The following is a 19347-nucleotide window of genomic DNA, read 5'->3' on the forward strand; positions in this document are numbered from 1 at the left end:
TAGGCGACGAAAAGGCGACACTTGGTTTAAAATCTCAAAAAATTCTAGACACAAGCCAAAGCATGACAAATAATTATAACTTACTTAATAATTAAGAGTTTAAAGGTAAAGAAATGTTTAGTAAATTTTCCACATTTTTAGTAAAAAATGTTTTTGAGACTAGCTCATTCATTATTTAAAAATTTTCATTAGCACAATTATAACACCACAAAATTAGCAAGTAAGGGACTAAACCTAATAAAAAGCCGTATGAACGAGCAAAGTAACGTAAAAAGCTGTCAATTAACGGCCTCAGGTAGATAAGTAGGACTGTAACGAGCGCTGTTGGGACTACTTAAAGTAGTCCAACGGATCTCGTTTTATTTCATCATCTTTTCTTTTGTCGATGGTAATACAAATTAATACATCCCGTTGAAATATAAAAGTCATAATTTCCAAACTTGCTAAGGCTAATAAGCGAAATAAGTAACGGGGTTCGAAATTAGTGTCAAGAGTATGAGAGGTAAGTGCTTGGTGGTCGCATACAAAATATTCTGTTCTGTTCCCTATACTTTTGCCATATTTTGTAAGACGCGACGCATAGGCACGTAAGATTTTGAAAAGGCACAATACGTCAAGACTTCATCTTCAATTTTTGAAGATTGTTAAAGTGATATCCAGCAGCATCAAGACATTCAGCAGGCGTCGTTCCCCAGAAAATTTGTTCTGTAGCTTGCCGATAAGTCCAAAATGAAGTCATGAGACTTGGATTAATATCGTACCTCCTCTGGGGGTCATACTTTCAAAATTCGCTGTGAACGTAATTACTTACGCTCTATTTTCTTGACTATGATTTTGGGATTTCGCTTGAAAGACCGTCAATGATTGGCTGATGAACTTGCGATCTCTTAACTTTTTTAAAGGTATGGGCCCTGATTCTGATCCAATAAATACGGAAATAGAAATTGATTCTGATCCAATAAATACGGATAATGAAGTTTACAATCAAAATTTTTAAATTTATTTCGAACTGTGTGCACAGTTGCAACTGGAGAACACTTGGGTCCCTTTAAGGTTCAAACTAATCTTCTCGGTAAGCAAACATCATATTCTCAAAAGACAGCCGAAACTATCAACACTCAGTCTACCCATCACTAACTTTTCAAGTCTAACTTTCGATATTCAGAGAAAACCGGATCCATAATATCCTAATATCCTGGATCCAAATCAGTTTTTGCATCCGAATACTTTTCCAGAAGTGGATTTCAGTGTATCCGTGGAGTCGCGGCGTTCCTCTCCCCACGCCGTGTGACAAGGAAAGCGCCTTTAGAAATTGAGTTAACAATTCCCACATCGTTTTTGTGTCCTCGTCGACAAAGGAGATGCTGGCTGGCAGAATGCGAGTATAAAAAAGATAATTGTATAATACGTATACAAAATATAACTCAGTACTCACTGCAGTGGGTGACAGAGAGAGCATTTTCTCGTCGACGAAAACTTGAGGTCACGGACGGACGGACAGACGGACATGGCGAGCACAATAGTGCATTTTTTTCCATAAATGAGAAAATGCGCTATAAAGATAAATGAGCGCGAAGAAAGCTAAAAACGGGACAGAAGACTGATAACACAGGCCGCAGGTAAAAATGGATATAGAATTTTGTTGATGGTGCAGGGTAAACAATGTCGGTAGCCAATGCTTTCTTTTGCGATTTCATGAAAGTAATTTTCAGATTTCAGATCATTTGAAGCCGTACAGGATCACTTCCATCGTTGCAAAGTGCAAGTCTCAGGTCATAACCGCAAGTCTCTCTTCAAAGTTCGTCATTGTCTTCTCGGAATGTCAAAGTTTCGCTACTTGCGAGCAGAGATTGAGGAGTTTCACAACTACAATTGGCTGGCAAGGGCTGACAAGTTTTTCAATTGCAAGTCTTTATCACAAGCAGATTGTTCGTTGGCAATTCTGCGAGCACGGCTAAAGCAACCTCAAACGAGAGCTTCATCATACGCGAAAAGTTTCGATAATTTATTCGTATATACGATGGTATTAAACATACATGAACAAAAAAGATTATTTCACGCGAATAACATTTAGCCAATTATTTTGGTGCGTAAAAAGCTTGCAAATATTCAAACACCTCATATTGACATATTGCATGTGTTTATAGAAATTGTGCCTAATTTGTGTTGCTAACAAACAATTTGAAAGTATTTGTAATTTGTAAAAATTCACGCAATCATTTCTAATGAAACTTTCATTGTCGCTGATTTAAAAGCGTTATTCCAGAATCCAGCTTGCAGTAAGTCCCTCTTGCTTTCTGGCGATTATGAACACAACATATGTCAGAGCGCACAGTCCTCAGTCTACTATGACACGAAGTAGGCATGAATAAATTGATTATGCCGGCTACACAATTAGAAATAATTTTAATTACAAGTTACAGCTTGAATGTGTTGCAACTACGCGACGAATGTGCAGCACTCACGCTGTGCATGTGTAGCACTCACGCTGTGCATGTGTAGCACTCACGCTGTGCATGTACAGCACTCACGCTGTGCATGTGCAGCACTCACGCTGTGCATGTGCAGCACTCACGCTGTGCATGTGCAGCACCTGATCAGGCAGGTCGACGAGAGCACTAAGAAGGACGGAGTTGTATAGCCAAAGTAGAAGCCGATGAGAATATCAGTTTTCTCGTTACCAAGTTCTACAGAGATTCAGGAAACCCAATGGTACTGATATCCGAATGTTCTTGACTTAAATTTCCTGAATTTTTTGGTTGAATTTATTGGAAAGTGCAATTCTGGCTTTTTTATGTGTAATTATTCGCTAATTATAATATAGGTCCGATGTCACGGAAAGATGAGAAACAAGTAGCGCTCAGAGTGCTGGTTCAACCTTAATTTGATGGCATAAAGTTCCCAATAGTCTGAGCCTGTGCAAAATGCCAGTCGGTACACAGAATAGCGTGAAAATTTTTCTTCTTAAATTTATGAAACGGATGCTGTGGACGCCAAGTGAGGGAGACCGAAAAAAATTTCACTGTTTTTTGTGTTACCATAGTTTGCCGAACGAAGTTAGATCCCCGCACTGCTTCTTGGCTTGAGATGAAAATATCTTAGAATTGAATTGAAGTCATCGCTATGCTACTTAAAATTACGATTTGTGAGAATTTATTAGAAAAATTTAATTCTAAAGAAGTTTAGAATTTAGAAATAACTCTAAATTTTTATTGTGATTAATATTTTCAACTTAAATAACGATTTGCAGCCATGAAACGAGTAACACAAATCTAAAGTTACAGTTGCTACGGCGAGTAGAGCGGAGCACGGGCAAAATTTAAGCCAAATGCAGTGTAAATAAGACATGTGCATTTGCTCAGATTATCTTCGTAGCCAAGAAAAATGCGAAACATATGTCTTAAGATTTTTTGACCTATGTTGTGCCTTCCTAAGTGACTTGTGATGTGACGCATATAACTATTCATGTATTTTTCTAGTGGTTTGCAAAACTTGAACCTCAGCTCTGTGTCATTCGAACAATGATTATTTTATTCTCTGGCCTGGAGCCCATTTTTGTTTGTTGCCATAACTACATTGCGCTGTTTGCCGAAAAAAAGACAAAACTCACCTCCACACTGAATCTTTCTCTCAAACTGCCACGAATTGAGCGATATGGAGGAATATGAGTGCGATAATAAGGAATATTATGAACATTATGAGGAATATTATGATGATGTCTTGTAGAGGTGAAGTTTATGACCGACCATGCGCTTGTCACAACTTGACATGACGAATATTGCGTGATTTTAATTCACACTTCATATAATATTGTCAAATGTTCTGTTCAATTAACCTGGAGTGCTTTCTTATAGACTAGAGTTGGCCATTAGATGAGAGGACTATGCGGCAAGCGACTATGTACTTCACTAATGTTTTACGAGGCTTTCGTCTCTGAGATGAGCAACGAAATTTAACTGAGATTTTTAATTGAGATTTTAGACCCCAGTCAAGTGTGCAAAAGCTTGACCTGGACAGGTCTGCAAGACCAGCAAAAATGAAAGTAAACGAAGCATCTGAATCTTCAAAATAACTTGAAATTCGAAATACCTAAATTCCTCGCTTCAACAATAAAATTTTTTCAGGTCTGGCGTTCCTGGAAAAGCATTTATGGCTGATAAATAGCTAACTTTTTTGCTCGCGCAAATTGATCGATCGCTTAGCCTCACAATTATCATGAAAAAGCGGTTTAACTGTATGTAATATGCCTGTAATAAAAATAATATTTTATTCTTCATAATGCGCTAAACCAATAAATTGTGTCAACTTATGAAGGGCACCTCATTATTCACCTTTTGGCATCAGTTAGAATAGAATAGAATAGAATAGAAGTGTCGGCGCTGAAGAAATAGGCCCATGGCCTGTTGCCGATTCTTGAACTTTTCGTGACTTGAGTCACAAGGGATCCGGCCTTTGGAACCCGATCTTCCCATAACTGACGGTTGATTGAGATAGCTGCTGGACTTATTGCCTGATCCGTAATTTGCTAGGCATTTTAAAACTGAACATATGCTCCTGCATAGCTTCGTCTAGTCTGTTTTTGAAGATGTTCATACTCGGAGCTTCAACGATGCTATCAGGGAGGCTGTTCCACATGCTGTCTCTTATACACATCTAGATGTGTATAAGAGACAGGGACTAGGAAGGAGTCTCTTACTGACTCCATGAACAAGGATGCTGGGTGATTCTCTTCCCTTGGAGAGGATCCATCTATCCAGTCTAGCTCTGGATGATTAAAATCACCAACAGTTCATTTACCTTATGTTAAAATAAATTACTAATGATCAATCTCCTCTCAAGCTAGTTAGGTGCTCATCATAAATCAACCTCGGGTTTAATTACTACACTGGCATATGCAGTAATGGTTGCCTCAATTATAAATTCTGTAGCTAATGAAAAGAATTACGTTGCCCATGTGTTTAAGTGAAGTAGCAATTGTAGGATGTCAATAATTTTGTTGATGAATAATCAATAGCGAGTATCCCCAAATTCGCGTCTCCGGTAGCCAAATAATCATTGTCATTTATAGAAAAGTCGTTTTCGCCACCTCATCGCGACGCCAATGCAGGTTTGTGGTGGCCATGGCAGTTTTTTGTCATGAATAAATTTCATAACCACTTTATGTGGAAAAACAAGGCATCCAAAAGGCGGTCATATATTTAAATATAAATACTATGTATTTATTCAGTGTAACAATTCTATCATTTTTTCGCATTCATATTAGCATGGAAAATATGAAGCGACCAAAAAATTATATGTATCCTATCATGATGTCCTCACATTATCATACCGTATATATTGATCGCTCCTAGCGTATTCGACGTTGATTTTAAACGTGGCAGAAAATGTCGAGGCTCATTTACATAAAATGCATTCAAATTACGATTTAATTTTATTCTGAATGCGTCAAAGTTAAATTCGGCTGTGATAGCTCAGTTCGCCGCAGCGATAATGCCAGCGCTAAACGGCCCCGATCCGGCGCTAAACGGCCCAGATGATGACAAGATTCATGAATAATGAAGTGGTCGTTGAGTCTACAGAAGGAAGATCTTGTGATCTAGTACGTAAAAAATATGATTTTGGTGGCCGTTGCTGAATTTGTACCTTAATTTGTTTGACGGAATGATTCACCTCAGTCGTCCACGGTAAACTAATTTAGTAATCATGAGAATGAAAATGTCATGCAAAGGCCTATGGAACAATCTGCTAATTATGCAGTCAATCTAATCTTGAACGTGTGTTCGGGTCCGTCATTAATTACAGCACCTGTCTTCACGGAGAGAGATGGGTTCCCTGCCATTTCAAATTGAACAAAAGAGACGCGAAAAGGCCTTCTGATTGAACAGTGCAACGTTGCAGTGTCCGACACTGACTTGAAGGTTTTAGCTTATACAGTTCTGTAGCATCCGATATGAGTAAATTGGAATCCTTGTATATTTTTAAGGAGAAGCCTAGTTTAAATGCAGCCTTTAGTTCTTCTCCATTAGAAACTGTGAATATACAGGCATTTACTTCATTATACTCTGTTTTTTGCCTGCAAATTTAAGTTTTTCATTTTTGTATTTTTTCTTTTTAATCAACTTTTTAACTTCTTATTGTATTTGTGTTCTAGATTTTTTCGAATTGACGATGAGGCTGGTCTCCGAAACGTTTTCAATAGAGAAATGTTGAATTTTTGTGGAGTTTTTTTTCGCTTTCAAATTCCTAGTGAATCTGCGATTCGAGCAAATTAGTGACATTAATACACGGCCTTCAGATAACGAAAGAACATGTAAAAGTTGCTGTGTAAAAGAGTCGTTCTAATTCATCTGTAGAATAATTTAATTCTATTGCCGGCGTAAAGGAGAGTGAGGGATAGCATCCGAAAATATTCTGGATTGAATTTAAAAGTTCAATCGAAACGTGTAATTAATATATAAAAAAATCAACGCCTTGTCAGTCATCGCTCAGAGGCACATGCTAAATATTTAGTAAAAATTCACAGGAACAGTAAAGGTTTGCTTCGAGAACGGTATATATCATCTCAAATCAAACTGTGGACGAGCATTATAACGATGTACATATGAAACCAATAAAAACAAATGAACAGATTACGGGGAATTAAAACTCTAAGTTTTCATTACCTTAATTGACAAGTTCTTTGGATTTCTAAGTGAGTTGAAAACTCAGCAGCGAAAGAGAACTGAGTGAACGTTGAGCGAGAGGGAATTAATATAATAAATATATAATAAACAATATAAATATAAATATTATAATAAACTATAAATATAAATAATATAATAAACGAAAGCAGCAAACACGTAGTATAATAAATTAATGGATGGAAGAAACCAAATGAATGACGAAATTTCAGTTAGTAAATATGACAGAGATGTTTAGAAGGAGCAGGTAATCAGCAGGACAAGTGGAAGGTTGCCGGGTCGTGAGAAGTGCAACTAAATAGATTGAGGGGGTAAATTTTGGTAAACAAATTAGAATATCTTGAACAGTAATTATCAATAAATTTTAAATTTCCCAGACAAAATGATATTATACACCAGCAAATGGCATACATTATTTAAATCGAGATTAAATCGTGTTCGTACTAAACTCGCAACTTGAACAAGTCTAACTTCGTCAGCAGTTCTGTGTGGAGGTGCGTTCGATCTTTCACCCCCTTGCTGCAGAGTCTAATTGACGTTTGAGAAACGCCTTGCTCGCTGCTAAGATATAATATAATATAATAATAGCGATTTCAGCGTTTATTAGGCCGTAGGCCTGTCGCCGATTCTTAACATCGCAGAACATTCACAGCATTTTGCGGTTTCGAACTCGCAACTCACTGCTACAATTCTGCTGGCCCGGCCTCCTTGCCGATTCTGACCAGAAACTGACGCACAGAGCTGGGATCGAACCCGCACCTCTCTGCGCCAATCTTGGTACTCTGAACTGTAACCACTGGGCCACCCTGCCCACTGAGATATACTCAGTTACGGCCTCTGTCTTGAACTTCTCTTCAACAAATGAAAAATTTTCGTGAGTGTTCGGAACCAAAATGTGATTGGAGGTTTGGTAGTGCTGCATTAAAATGAATAAGTTTATCCCTAATATTTATTCAAAATTATCGAATGCATCACGCTATAACCTGGGTACAATGAAATCAGGATTTTATTGGATAAAAAATCCACACCCTTTACATATCTTCCTCTATGAACACCTTGTGATCTTCTTCCTTAGCATTAAAACAGCACATTCTCTATCAAAAAATGCCTTTAAACGCAAAATTCAAAGCTGCCTCAGAAATAGAAGAATGAAATTCTGTTTCTTCTTCACATGAACATCATCACGTCCAATGTAGGGAACGTCAACAATCAGATAATAAATCGCAGCGCTGCAAATGCGTAGTGGCGGCAACCGATTCCTTTCGAGCGAACCTGTTTCAGAAAAGATTTCGTCAAATAAGGAACCTATTAATAATTATAAACAGGGGGCTAGAAAATTACTGATTATATGCAAAGAAAATGCTGGAGTTGAGGAGTATCTAGACGACAGGGAATGCTCAGAAACTTAACGTTAACTTTGTACAGGGTTAATCATCAGTGATGACCGTTTACCCATTTACGTGCAGTGGGTTGACGAATAAGGTTAAAAGGGTAAAACTAGAAAGTTCACTAGTTAAAATTTTCTGAAATTTATTCCAATAGATTACAAATTTGTAACATGACTAGACCGGCGGGGGCTCGAGGCGTCTACTCAGAACTTCATTCATCATATTTTCTTAGTTATCGAAGAAAACGAAAATAAGAACGCAAAGAAGAAAAACTCTAAGAAGAAAAACTTTCACGATGAAGGCAGCCGCCTGTATTAAATTTCCTGATTTTGAACAATCAAGCCTGCAATTAATTTCTGGTAGGTCAACTGGGCCGTAAAGCTGTTGGCTTCTTGCCTCCTGCTATGGACTTTCAAGGCATTTTTGCGGAGGTTGTTTAGCCTGGCTTTGAAGTGAGAGTAATTAAGGAGCTACTTTGTACACACGCCTTTGACCTTAGCGCGGCATGCAGCCTTCGTCTCGTGGCAGATCTTTTGACTTTAAATTTGAGTTTGGGCATTCCAAAAATATTTTATTCATCACGCATGTAATGCGGAAGTCGTTTATTACGAATTGTTGACAAGTTAAATGATAGTTAGTCTAAAATATTCTGCTGGAGAATGGGGGAAGACATTTTTAGTTCATTTATTCAACTTCCTTTTATTTCACGTACACATTCGATGTCAATTGCGGCAACTGTGAATTAATTGGGGATATTACAACTTCAAACATTTCGATGACATGTAAGCGAGTACCATATTAAAATCGGTAATTTTGAATCAATAATTGCGTTTGAAACTCCCAACATTAAAATAATAATATAACTCAGTACTCACTGTAGTGAGTGACAGAGAGCGCATTTTCTCGTCGACGAAAACGTGAAGTCACGGACAGACAGACGGACGGACGGACATGAGCACAATAGCGCCTTTTTTCTATAAATGAGGAAATGCGCTAAAAAGTAAAAACGAAAGTATCTCATATGCTTATTAATTACTGTATAGAGCGTAGAAAATCGTGAAATAAACGACAAATCAATGCATTTGAGAAAAGTTTCTTTGTGTCGCCCGCTCATCCGAGAGAGAATGCTTTTAAGAAGAGTAGCTCAGCGGAACCATTCATCCTGTAAGCTGTTTCATATTATAAAAGAAAGGGAACACATTATAGCTGACCATATTAGCCGTGTCTTTGACTTAATTTTACTTGTACAAACATTGCAACAATTTGTCCTTTCCGCCTTCCTTGTTAGCAGGAAGTTCTCTGCACAACCTTCGTTACTAGAGCTAAATTGAACACGTGAAACACTGAGTAAATCTTATTTTTGTATATTAACACATGACTGAAAAAGTGAAAAGAATCAGCATTTATTCAGTAAGATATGGGCGTGAGTGAAATAAGGATTACCTAAGAACCCTCACGAGATAAAATTACATAATTTAAAAGATTACCTATGTGGAGAACATGGAGATGCATGCTGGACCACGAGGCGGGAAAATTTGATTTAGTAGAGATAGGAAAAACCTGTAACCTTAGCCTAGAGAAGTGTACAAGTTATTCGCTGATGCAAGAAGATAGGCTTTATGAATGATAAAATGGTCTGTAATTAATTAAGTATTGTATGTTAAATATAAAGAAATTAACCAATTAGTCACCTAGTTCCAGTATCCGCGTCAGCGCTTCTTCCGCAATGCTGCTCAGCTTTTAACAAAATTGGTTCCGACTCGTCAGTCAATACGTAGCCATGCTACAGTAATATACGTGGCTGAGAGCTGTGCTGCGGTAGCGTCTTTTTCCGTAGCTGCGCTAGCCAATATTGGGCGAGATGAAAAAGTTCTCGCGTCTCTTATTGAGCGCAGTGAGACAACGCAATCTCTATTAATTGTTTCAACCCTGCATGAGCAAGAGAGGTGAGCGATATATTTATATATATATATGTCGATACTAAAGTGATCGACACTTTAATATTTTAACAATATATAAAGCACCTCTTTGAATGATTTTGGCATAATGACATCAAATCAATCTTGCTTTCTCTCGATTTCCAGGATCACTTTCAAGCAACACTTTCTATTCATGAACCTATTGCACGACATCAATAACGTTGTTCAGGAATTCATCACCACATGTTAGGCGAATATAGGATTTAATATTTTTATAATAGGTATACTTTTGGTTTTCACTTAACATATGCGACGTTATATTTGTAGGTTCCTATCCGTTCTAGTCAGTCCCGCATTTGAACCCACAGTGTCAGAGGTGCGTGTAAACCTTGTTGAAGGTTTGTACCCCGTGTCTGTCATTATTAAAATAATGTGTTAGTTATTTTGTTATATCCTGTACAGTTAGATAGATAAGTTATGTCCAGAGAAGTGTTTGTTCGTATTTGGAATTGTGTTCATTAATTTGTTTGTTTAGGTTATTTATTTTTTGCTATTTCCTGGAAAGTATGTAATTCAGATTCAAGAGAGTGGATTTGTTCAATTATCTTTTATTGCCCGCCTATAAAAGTAATATAAAAGTACCAGCACGCCACGTACAAGTACAATAAGTACAGCTGGAAGAACCTGGGTGACCCTAGTACTATGCTAGGGAATCGGAAAAGCGATGGCTTTTATCAAGACACAAAAGGAGCTGCAAACGTCAAATGCATTGATTAACAAATATTTGATTAAAAAATTGGCTCACAATTTTGAGAGCGTTATCGAAAAACTGTCGAGCCAGTTTTTGGGCATGATTAGGTTTTATTGAGGAGTGAAAGCATTTGGCGATACGATTCAATCAGCAGAGATTGGTTTGAATGAGAAAAGTTTTTACTTTTAATATTAACAAAATTAGTTAAATTTAATTAACTGCATAAAAATTGCATAACTGTTATGCACTTGCACGTCTTGTACCTTCTTCCCGCTCACCTACAATTCAGTTTTACAATGTAAAACTGAATTTGTGCATTTACTTTGGAAACAAGATAGCCGTTGATCTACTCGACACCTTAATTAATATTTTAACAATATTCTATGAAGTACCTATTTGAATGATTTTGGCATAATGACATCAAATCAATCTCGCTTTCTCTCGATTTCCAGGATCACTTTCAAGCAACACTTTCTATTCATGAACCTATTGCACGACATCAATAACGTTGTTCAGGAATTTATCACCACATAATATCTATTTCGGCTGCCAGAAATGATTCATCACTACACCTGGAACGTATCATCACAGTCTCACCGAGCTTAAGTCGCTCAGCGAGTATGTCAATCACTGCCTCGCATTAACCAGCGCCTCCCTTCAGGTTGCCTAATAAACCAGATTGCATCGGATGTATATTCATTTTCGTTCATTTTGAGCTCGATGGACAAGCTCAGTTTCAGGAATTGCCGCGAGCCAATTTTCGTCATGACTGCTTCCTTAATTACTGAAATATTGGGAGCACAGAATTTCCAGCTGCACTTGATTACTCCTGCCAATATTACCAGCATGACAGAAAAAAACGAACGAAGCATACTGCACAACTGGAGTGCCATGGATTCGATATGAAGTTCAAAGCTGATTTTTTAATTATTAGAGTTCACTGACGTATAAGCTTAAGAAACCGTCGTCAGAATTTGAAAATTAGAGTAAAGGAAATGCTTATATAATAGCTAACTGATGGATTTAAACGCTTAAATTATAGCCAACTTGCTTCAATTAAATTGAAAAAGCACACAATTCATTTACTATAATTTTTTCACTGAAATTCAATGACGCTATCATAATTATTGGAAATTTAAATACTATGTTATTTGATGCAGCATGTTAGTCAATGGGAGATCTATGAGAGCTGGGAAATTTGTGCTGCACCCCGTCTTTAGCAGACGTTACTTAATTTAATATGACTAGAGTTTGTAAGAACAATTACCGGAACCAAATACCGCACAGAGCAGAAAATAATAGTCAATAAAAAATTGAATACAACGCAGAAAATAATAATTAAGTACCAACACCAAATACCTTACAAAACAGAGAACAATAATCAATACACAATATCATACAAACCATAGAACAACTGTCGATTCAAAGTATAATACAAAACGAAACACGTTTAGAAATGCAAAAAAAAAACAGTACAAAGATGACATCAATAATAAATTCTGGCATAATTCAAGGCAGAGAATCATTTTTAAAATTGCGTGTTTGATGTTTTTCTCATTTTGTTTAAACTGTAATTGAGTCTTCAGAAACTATCAAATAATTTTACAACTTTTACAAACTATCAAATAATTACAAGTCAGCAAAATCGGCATTGAAAAGTGCATTCGGTAGAAAATAATCTAGTATTACCTAATGAAAATGAAGATATTGATCATTATGGCTATCTCTCTTATTATTGTTTCAATGATTAATAACAAATGCTAAATTAAATGAAAAATGTTTTAAGTTTGCTTTGTTTTTAAAGCACTAAATGTGAGCATAGCAGGAGGGCTATAGCACATAATTAAAGATTGTTTTGTTGCAGTTGTGGTCCGATTACAGCGGCCTCTTATCATCATCGTCAAGCTACATTACCTTAATACTTAATGATTGGTAACCCACGTCCTACGGTTGTCATTCGTCATGAACTGTTCTGTGTTTCATGTAGTGACGGCGAGTGAGACTAATCATGTAATGATCTTCTCGTGTAGCTTTCCTTCTTAATTACTTGGTTGGAGTCAGGTTAATGAAATGGTACATGAAAAGGCCTTTTAAAAAAAGTGCCTTAAATTCAGGCCTTTAATTGAATTGAATTGATGCCTTTAATTCAGGCCTTTAATTGAATTGAATTGAATAGGCCTTTAATTCAGCAAAGTTGTGCCCCGAACAAGAGCTAATGTAAAGTGAAGCACATGAGACAGTACGTGGGTTAGGAGTTAGTGATGCGAGTTTAATAAAATAATAATAATAGGATTTAGTGATGCGAGTTTTATAACAAAATAATAACAAAATGTTGTAATAATGAGCTCCTATCAGTATCAGTTTCTTCTGCACGTTAATTTTTTACTTAATGTATTAACAAAAACATCACACTCCCATATTTCCGTCATAACATGATAAATTACTATCAATTTTACTATCGGTCTTCGAATTTTAAATTATAGAACAATAAAATAGTCTGAACCCGTAAGAAAAGCGCTGTTGACTTATTGGACCTGAAAATGACTAATTTTATTGGAGACATACGTCAATACAGTTATATTCAAATGTTCTTTAGTTATAATATATAATATCAGTTATATATATAATATAATATATATATAATATATAATCTAATATATATGTATAACTATATACATAATATATATATATAACTATATATAATATCAGTTAATATCAGTTTAAGTATAAATTATATAATACAATTATATTAAAATGTTCTTCTTATGTCGCCCTGAGAATACAAATGTTGCGGCCTCCATATTTTAAGAGCAGCCATATGGAATAACAGGAACTAATAGTATTATGTTTTAATTTATTCGAGGCAGATATTAAGATGCCTCACTTTTTACAACACTCGGAGAATGCTCGAATAAATTAACAAAATAATTAATTTAGAAATTTTTTTTAATAAAAAAATTACCAATAAGTTTTTCTAATATGTAAAAAGAAAATTAGAAATTCATTGTACATGTGTAACATCGAAGAAACTGTCCTCTTTAGAAGTGTTGTCTTTAAAAAGTAATATTTAATCGCATATACTTTACAATACTTCCCTTTAACTTCACTTCTTTTTGCTTGTCCGCTAAAAATCTTATAATTGATATTAAACACACTTCTACATGTTCAATCGATCTGAAATTTTGCACACTTGCGTAAAGTCAGAGACAATGCATGAATCCATGGCAGAATAAATAATTTTGAACATTTAATTTTGTTTAGTATAAAAAAGTTACAAATTTTTTTTTAATATATGAAAATAAATTTAGAAATTCGTTGTACATGTGTAACATCGGAGACACCGGATTCTTTAGAAGTGTTTTCTTTAAAAGTAATTTTTAAACGCATATTATTTACTTTAGAAATGCCTATTATTTGCATCATTGAGTATTTATGATATCAAGTAATTCACAATGAAAAAATCCACAGCATATTTAAAGTAAACTCTGCTAATTTTAGATCATATGTCAAACTGCACTGAAAAATTTCGCAGAATCAGTGGAGTTGCAAGAGCCCAACATGGCGCCCGAACTGCTGCCACTAATCAACCAAGGATTTTTGAATGAGAGAATGTATTCTTACAGTATTAATGTTTCGTACGCGAATAGTGATTTTTTCCTGTCGCAAAGACGAGAACGTCAAAGGTTATCGTCAACTGCCAAACGGAAGCAATGTGACAATTTAGTCCAACAAACGGCAGTTTGATGCTTATTGAAATGGCAAAGGAGGGGATCATAGACTTGCTTCATTTGTTGGAATTACTACCAACACGCAGCTTTTTGCCACTTCAAAAATTGCTTCTTGCAGCAGTATCATTCTTAATATAAATTAAATGTTTTTAATGCTTCATAAGGTATACAACATAGTTTAAGAGGCTAATGGTTTAAAGCAAAATATAAGCTGTTAAACCCTAGTAACCAAAATTTAACGTGTTATAAGATTACGCATGCAAGCGTACTGCGTAGTAAGTCATGCAAGCGAATACGATCTTACACAGTGAATGCAACTTGGCGCTAATTGATCACAGCCCGAAGGCCCGCCTTTTTTCGCACATTTTTATTCAGCACAGGCATATCTGCGCGAGAAGACAGTCGTCTACACGCTTTATTCCTTCATTTCTGCTCAGCTATCAGCTGGGGAAAGCCGTCAGCATTCCATATTTCTTCCTTCCTGTTTATTTTTCAGCTAGGGATGGTAACAGACTTCCTTTGTTCCTTTCCTGCTCAGCTGCGAGATGGAGAAGGCAGCCTGCTTGCTTTATTCCCTCTTTCCCGCTCAGCCACCTGTAACAAAGGCAGTCTTCTCGCCTTCTTTCAGCCTTCCTGTTCATTTATCAGCTGTGGAAGACATTCAGCTTGCCTTATTTCTTCCTCCTCGCTTAGCTGCTAGCTGAAGGACCCAGCCTGCACGCCTTATTCCCACTCCCCGCTCAGCTACGAGCTGAAGGACCCAGCCTGCACGCCTTATTCCCACTCCCCGCTCAGCTACGAGCTGAAGGACCCAGCCTGCACGCCTTATTCCCACTCCCCGCTCAGCTACGAGCTGAAGGACCCAGCCTGCACGCCTCTGAAAGCACTCACATGAGCCTCGCTCTAAAAGCCGGACACCCTCGACCCGTCGCCTTCGATTTGCATCTCGTTTGGTGGATCAGGCTGGTATAGCGGACGCCAAGCGACTCTGTCGTTGCAAGTGATGACTGCGCCAACTGAATCACTGCAAATCAATTCGAAGAGACACTTGAAACCCAGAGAAAAATAAAACTGTTTTAGAAGAAATTTGTTCAAGAAATATTGCCCTGAAGTACTTTAATAGTAAAAATTGCTAAAATGTTCATCACCTAAGCGAAGAAATGGTGATTTTGGTTCAAAGTCTTAGCAAACAGAGACTCTCAGTCGCACGTTTCTTTTATCACCAAGTGTCAAACCGCAAGTGCTGAACTTAAGGGCTCTATTGCAATAGATTAGTATCGTAATTTCCGTAATATCTGCAAATGAGTGACAACTTTAGTCATCTTTAAAACCATCTAAAAGACGTCGAGGAGAAACATGCACGAAACACAATTTTACCAACAAATCTCTAAAATAATCTGAATATCTTAAAAGTCAGTGAGGTTTTTCAGACAGAATCAAAGAAATAAAGAGATCGGAATGCATAACACCAATTTGGATTTTCCGATCAGAGACTCAAAATTTAACAGTATAGGCTACATCAGTAGTTTTAATAAATGCTGGTATTGCAAACTCAACTAAAAAGAAATACCTGAGTTACCGTTTGTTTACAACTTTACCAAGAACACGCCTCCAAACAATTATTGTATACGGGTGGACCAAAATGCCCTTTTGTAAAAATCCCTGGAAAGAACGAGTGAAAGAAGAATTTCATTTCATTTCTAGAAGAACGAGTGAAATAATTTCTTTCATTCTGAATACGGGCATTGATGCAATAATTTCTACATAATACGTAGCTTAAAAATATCCCGAAGACTAAGATTGCGAAATATTTTCATGAAAAATTCCCGGTGTTAACCGACGGTACTGTGATGAGCCGCGGGAATTTCCCAAGATTTCACATATTGAGCTCTACATGCGTGAAAAAGGGAGGAATCCAAACCAAGGAGATGGGCGAGAACGGAAGGAGAACGAAAATTAATTGAACTATTTGAAATTTTTCCTTGTTCCATGACGCAGAGAATATGCACATTATTTTAAAGTAATTTTAACTAAAGGCATAAAAACTCGAGAACACAGCGAGACAGTGTGAATTCAATTAGAGGTGGAATTTCTGTTTATTTGTAGCTTTGTGATCTGATTATTCAATGAATGCAGGCTCTCAGTGGCTCAATCTCCCAGAAGAAAATTCCACACTTAATGATCAAAAACTGCATTGGTTTATGGCCGACCATCCCATTTCCTTAGAATAATACGATGAAAATCACGCAAATGACATCATCTGTTGGGGAAAAGTGGCATGAATTCCAAATTATCTCCACCTAACTTGTCAATTAAGCGTTTGCTGCTTTGACGTCGATCGTCAGATATTAAGCTTTAATAATTTCTTGGCGCTTGTCTAGGATCAAATTAGGTTTAATAATAAGGGTTTATTGCAGAATTAAAAATAAGGTTTATTGCAGAATCTACTGAATATTTCTAATTTCATCGTAACTTTTCTGCTCATTTCACTGATATAACGAGACTCGACCACGACATCCATAATGCAATATCAGAAGCCGACGTCGCATTTATTGCTACTCAATATATCTCAATTTTACCCGACTTTCCCGATATCTTGGTATGGCTGCTAACGCCTCTCCATGGCCTTAATCATCGTTGGAATTTTTGCCTCGGTTGAAGGAATTTAAGCTACCGATACCTTGTGTACGAAGGTACAAAGATATCCCGATATCTTAAATAATTTTTATTTTTCTCCAATAACGAACAAAAATCAAACCGCTGATGCACTGGATGGAGAGAATTCTAATAAGGTTCCGCGGACTGGGGTATGGAATTTTCTGCTCGCGCTAGTTTTTACGGGATGCTTCTAGAACGAGTTTTACGGCCTACCATATAGAGAAGAGAGAGAATCAGGCAGCCGATACGCAGCAGTAAAAATATCATCTAAGTTTGATGGCAGTAGCGAGAAATAAACTTGAGGTATATCATCTCCGTTATAAATACCATCTTAGTCGCTGTCATAGACGAAGAGTCACCAAATTAACCTCACACACGAGGAGGGAATACAATCCACAGCACATAATTGAGTGATAAATTAAAATGTCTAACCGAATAGTAGACTCAATTGGAAAAAGGCGTTTCATTTTACTTTGATTGGAACAAATTCACCAACAATTTAAATTAAGAACAATAACGCGTTAGTGCGTAGAATGAATTCTAACGAAATGCCCTACATTGCTAAAATTATATCATCAATATTTAAAAATTATTCAAGCGCAGGATATCTTCTAAGAAGGCTTGTAAAATAGCCTTTTGTAGAAATTAGTGTCACTGATAGCAAATTAGTGTGACTGATATTAAATTAGTGTCAATGATATTATATTAGTATCACTGATATCAATCAAATACAAATAGTGCTTTTATTTACACCCATAATCTGGATTTTAATCTGGAACCGCATTCTTCCCGAAGGTGCACCGAACTCCCAGTTGATATCAATATTACGTACCATGGAGATTTTAACGGTTTTCGCAACATTTTTGGAAGGATTCTGAGGGCACATTTATTCTCCGTGGAAATAGTACAAAAATTTTCCAATCTTTCTTACTCGAATGAATGAGACATCGGAAGAGCGAATTTCCTTGAAATCTTGCACTGTTTTTAATTCAACCAGATTTGTAAGAATCCATCCTCGATATTATTTTTCATTGGCGCTCCTGCTCCTACTTTTTGCAACTGACTGCATTTTTCTATCGAACGCTTAGAAGGATCATGAAAATACTTGTTTGCTGGCATCAGTCACTATGCACTAACTACATTATTGACGTATCTTTTCAGAGCACAATAGAACGTTTTACACTAAAAAAGTGAGGCCTAAAATTGCTCGCAAGCAAAACCGTAAAAAAAATCAAGTAAGTTTGCAAATTTTAATTAATATAATTACCGGTATTCCATTTAGATTATTTCGTAGTATATTCAAGCATGTAATTATGATTTATTCCGTCAATATTGATGGCTATATACTTTTATTGTCATGAATATTTCCTGTTCGCAAGATGTCAACTTTAGTATTACACAAACCCTGAAAATTATTATCAAACTTCCCCCACGGTTCCACCTATAAAACACTTCATATCATTCATATATAACCCTTAACTTAATGAAAAGCTCATTTCGCGCTATTATTTTCAATTTCTGGCCCCCAAATTACGACCAAGATATCATTTATTAGCGGACGCGCCGCCAGGCCGACGCAGGCGTTTCATCCCTAATAAAATTTAGAGTTGCCCCAGCTTCTGATTTGGGGTACCAGAAGCTGGGGCGACCCTCAAAATTTACAGACGCGTCAGCTTCTGATTTGGATTACCAGAAGCTGGGGCGACCCTCAAAATTTACAGACGCGTCAGCTTCTGATTTGGAGTACCAGAAGCTGGGGCGACTCTAAATTTTGATAGGGATGCCGCGCCGGCGCCGTGGAGGGGGTGGCTAGACGTATTCAGCTTTACGAGAGATGAACGATCTCGCTGTCGGAAAGTGACAGCCTCAAATATATATTTTATACCAACAATTTATGAAGTGAAATAGGCGTTATTTCCCTTTTCGCGGCCATGCATAGAAATATAAAGAAATTCATATTTCCGAAACCACTGAAAGAAAGTATTCAAGCATTAAAATTTCACCAGTAAAAGAAGTAATAAAATTTAATTAAACCAATAAAAGAAAGTATTCCAATGAATTTCCAGAAATATTGTCATATCGGGAGAGCAAACATTTGCGGAGTATTAAATACGGTCGCTACGCCAAATTTTTTTCACATATTATAAATTCGAATATTAAAATTTAAAGCGTGACTATATAGCTTAAATTTAATCAATTTACTTCAATTGATAGAATAGACAT

This window comes from Hyalella azteca, unplaced genomic scaffold (assembly GCF_000764305.2).
Source record: "Hyalella azteca isolate HAZT.00-mixed unplaced genomic scaffold, Hazt_2.0.2 contig5407, whole genome shotgun sequence".
NCBI classification, from domain to species: domain Eukaryota; kingdom Metazoa; phylum Arthropoda; class Malacostraca; order Amphipoda; family Hyalellidae; genus Hyalella; species Hyalella azteca.